At 29.3% G+C, this 4,382-nt stretch overlaps 2 long non-coding RNA genes across 3 annotated transcripts; both read right to left on the bottom strand.

The window, feature by feature from the left end:
* Window positions 1–655: 655 nt before the first annotated feature.
* On the bottom strand, window positions 656–2,150 carry LOC130510200 (uncharacterized). The gene is made up of 3 exons (XR_008943870.1): window positions 2,009–2,150; window positions 1,371–1,847; window positions 656–1,278 (listed from the first exon to the last, which is right to left on the bottom strand). It is a non-coding gene; the product is annotated as an uncharacterized LOC130510200 (long non-coding RNA).
* Window positions 2,151–2,245: 95 nt separating this feature from the next.
* On the bottom strand, window positions 2,246–2,711 carry LOC108846967 (uncharacterized). Of its 2 annotated transcripts, none has more exons than XR_008943869.1 (3): window positions 2,640–2,711; window positions 2,485–2,528; window positions 2,246–2,413 (listed from the first exon to the last, which is right to left on the bottom strand). It is a non-coding gene; the product is annotated as an uncharacterized LOC108846967 (long non-coding RNA). The 2 variants fall into 2 exon arrangements; XR_001948849.2 differs by having other exon boundaries at window positions 2,485–2,569.
* Between the last annotated feature and the right edge of the window lie 1,671 nt (window positions 2,712–4,382).

Raw genomic sequence — 4,382 nt, forward strand, 5'->3', positions numbered from 1 at the left:
ATATATAGAGAGAGAGAGAGAGAGATAATTCTGCTCAATTACTTTATAAGATTTATAAGTATTTGCTTTTTTATTTAGTAATTTTTATTCATCAATTTATTTGTGTGAAATCAAGTTAAAAGTTTCTTAAAATTTATTTGGATAGTACCATTATTTCCTTTATTAATTTAAAGTTATGCATATTTTTGTTGAGTATATATAGTAAGAAATTCAATAAATTAATACACGATAATTCAATAAACATCATAAATTAATAAATTATTTCAGTCTTAAATTGGGTCGGTTCAAAATTTGACACAAACCGATATAACATAATGAATTTTTAGGAAAATCTCATGTAAATAATAGTCCCATTAAAATTATAAATTAATAATTTATATGCATATACAATTAATTTATCTACGTACAAACCAGTCTTTTTTATCATCACAAACCAACCATTATGTGTTAGTTTTATATTCACAATGGAATTTTTATATTTCTTAATGTTTAATATATTTTAATGAAATTTAGTATATTTATATTTAAAAAGACATTTAAGTTCTATAAAACATATTTATTAAAATCTATAGTTTAATAAATTATCAAAGTCCAAAAATTATTAATTTATTAATTTTTAATGTATATTATGTCAATACATATATAAGACGTTTATAAAACAAACTCAAAGTTATTAGATAGTAAAACTTACTAATTTCGTAAATGGCCAAAAGCCTTCAATAAGCCACCGGACATGAAATACAAATCGAAACAACCCAATGATAACAGAGACATCTGTGCATATTCATTATGGTCAATACAAATCGACACAACCCAATGATAAAATAGACATCTGTGCATCCTACCAAAAAAAAAATATAGACATCTGTGCATATACATTATGGTCCCACTTTTGCTCCTATTGACAATGTTTTTCGTTTCCTTTGCTTGGAGAAAAATAATAAAGCATTTGGATGATAAAGATATCATGCTACCACTTGAATCAGCGAGTGGTTGTTTTCGGGTAATGTTTTCCTGAAAACTGGAGCTGTAACGTGGCTTTGCACAACGCCCTGTCAGCTATATACTTCTTTGCAACTACCATTTTTTATTTTTTTGCCACTACCATTTTCAGCCATGAAACTAACGACTTCTTTCATGTTTCATTTGCAGAAAAGAAATTAGCATGTAAAGAAATGCAGAAACTAACTTCATTTTGATAAAATGCTTTTAAGGACGCATAGAAATACCTTTGATGAAGTGGGCACTTCTTGTGAAATAGAGAATGGTAACGATTAACTGCAAAAGAAAAGAAGACAATAAACATTTAGTTATACGGAACATCTGGCAGAACTAAATGGACAATCGTTCCTATTTGGGAGTTTACAAACCATATGTTCTATCACATTCCCTTTACCAGTAAGGCCACAAGGAAAAATCTCTTCTTTACATCTCATGTTTCTACAGCATGCCATTAATAAGAAAAACAAAGACACAAAAGTCTGGCAGGAAAAGTTGAGAAGATGACCAAGATAACCAATAATGTCATGTGAATTATATGAGTGACCATCAAGAAGTTCGACCACACTGCCTTGGTAAAATCAGAAATCCCATCTGCAAAGATCCGAGAACTTAGTCTAGATATTCTACAACTTTTCACATCTTATGGTTTGCTTGTTCGGAGAGTGACTGTAGTACTTACTGATTTTGAAGGTCCAAGAAAAAGAAGTGTTTGGAAAATGGTTTATGAGGTTCCATCACAAACCCATCAGCCATGATAGATGATCATGCCACTTCGGAGTCAAGGAAAATAATTACCAAAACATTTATTCCATGAACAAACACTTAACTCTTGGAAAAGAGGAATCCTGCATAAAACATATGTAACAGTAAAATATATCCTAAAAATAGCTTTTTTAATTTTTTTTTATAAACAAGAAAAGCTTTTAACTTTATACTAAAATGCCTTGTATAGCACTTTATAACACTCCCTACAAAAGCAAATCAGAAAGTTTTAAGAGACTATGACCTTGGTGAAGGCCATGATGATTATATATGTAGGACATGTCTTGCAAATTAACCTTTGTTAATCACACTATTCCTCATAATCTAGAATTTGTTTAATAGTATTTCAGCTTTCATGTACAGCTCGTTGGCAGCCTGGTCTAACATGTATATAAGAAGCCCCCTGCAAAAGCTCATTGAGAGTGCGTTAATTTTTGATGTAAATACAGGGGAATGTCGGCAGTACAGCCAATTCAAAAAGCTTACTCTCTTGGCTGTAGGTGAACCAATACTCGCTGAGTGGAAGCTATCAACTTCATCAAGTACGGGTCCGTTAATGAGAGAGGTTGCAATTGATTAGCTTCATGCGGCCAACAACATCTACAGCATCCTGTAGCGAAATTGGCCACGTGGAGGGTGTAAAACCTTACTGAAATTTAAAATAGTTACGAAAGTAAGTGATCCAAGGTAGGAGAATATGTAGCATAACATAGAGGTCACCTCTGAGACCACAGTTGGCATCAAAGTCTTCAAATAAGTGGAACCTGAACTTGTTTGTATCAGTAATCAGACGCTTGTTCTCAACCTCGAAGAAAACAACGTTGTGTGTAAAACAATTGTTAGATGGTGATCAACAACTCAGTAAATGTCCTTACTTTTGGTTGGAAGAAATACAGTAGGTTGTAGGTGGTCTCATGCTTTAGTTTTGTATGGTATCCAGCATCACGTAAAAGATATTAGACAGTCATATGGAATGTTGAATTTAAAACTCAGGGAAACAAATGTGGTTTTGTGGTTTGCGTGATGTTTGTGTGGAACAGAGATACAAATATAGATTTATATAAGCTGAGAAACAAAAGGAGCTGGAACGCTTCCATTTCTTCAGGTGGAAAGAGCGAAGAAGAATATTTTAATGAGAAATAGTGGTTGGAGGTCGACGTTAATGGTGAGAAACGAAGATGTTGAGAGACGCCTGAGTTTCTCTGAGTAGAACGATGAAGGTGAAGCGTCGAAACCTGTTTCAAAGCCTTTGCTGTGGATTATTGGGCCAAAAAGAAGGTTTGTACAAAACATGCGTTTATAAAGATTCAGATAATCACTGAATGTGACATGGCAAAATAGTGATCTCTTATTGGATGATTTTTGAGTCTGACGTGGACAGCTTAAAAAGCCTAGCTCATTCCCTTTTCGTATTGTTTGATATAACAGTTTAATGTTAAGTGAATGCTTAGTTAAATAGTATAGAATTAAAAGAATTAACACTATCCAATTAATCATACTATATATTATTAATCAAGTATGTCTAAAGCAGATGGTATAAGCATATATTACTCTATTCAAATTATAGAATACATGTAGGGTTAAGCATTTGGATTCTTTTCAGATTATTCAGATATTGGTTTCATAGATTTAAACCTTATTTGGATATTTATAAATTTTAGTTTTGATTCGAATCGGATCACTACGGATTTAGTTCAAATTCGAGTATTCATTTAAATTATGTAAAAATTTAAAGTCCAAAAATTAAAAATAATATACAATATCTAAAATTTAAATAATGTAAAATTAAATACCTAGACGTAACATGAAACTTTGGTTTTAGTGAGATATTGGCTGGAAACAAGTAGGTATCTATTATGTATATAACTGTTGAGTTATAACGGGTTTTACTAAAAATAAAATTATTTATAAATCATTAGTGTAACGGGTTTTAAATAGATTACTAGAATTAAAATATGCAAATGTAGATATTGCACTTACAACATATTCCAAATTTCAGGATATAATACTACTAAAATCAATAAATAAAATTTTAATTTAGAAATAAAAAATAAATTTATAAAGAAAAACTTTCTAAATTTAAATAATAAAATTGAATTAATATGTTTACTTGGTAAAAATAACATATTACAAATTAACTAACATTCATATTATTTTATTATATAGTAGAACGGGTTACAATTGATATTTTTACGATTATAGATTTTTACGGTTATTTCATCAATCAAGCAATATATTAATCAAATGAAAAATAGTTTTAATAACTAAATAAATTTGTAACTGTATTCAAAATACTTTAAATAAATATAATCCGTTTAAATTAACCAATATAATTATACAGATTTAAATAAATACTTATTAAGATCTAAAAATTAAATAATTTTTAACGGGTTTTAAACGGGTCGGTAAAAAATGAGATGGTTTAAATAAGATAGATTTACTATTATAACATCTTAACTAAGCATTTGAGACATCTTTATCAACGTAATTACGTGTTTGTTATAAGAATATGTGTTTATTAACATCTCAAGATTTATAGATAAATATAATTATAAAAAACGCAAATACAATTAAAAAAAATATAAAATTTAAATATCAAAAAACTGAAACAAAAAAAT

The sequence above is a fragment of the Raphanus sativus genome, chromosome 3 (assembly GCF_000801105.2).
Source record: "Raphanus sativus cultivar WK10039 chromosome 3, ASM80110v3, whole genome shotgun sequence".
NCBI lineage: Eukaryota > Viridiplantae > Streptophyta > Magnoliopsida > Brassicales > Brassicaceae > Raphanus > Raphanus sativus.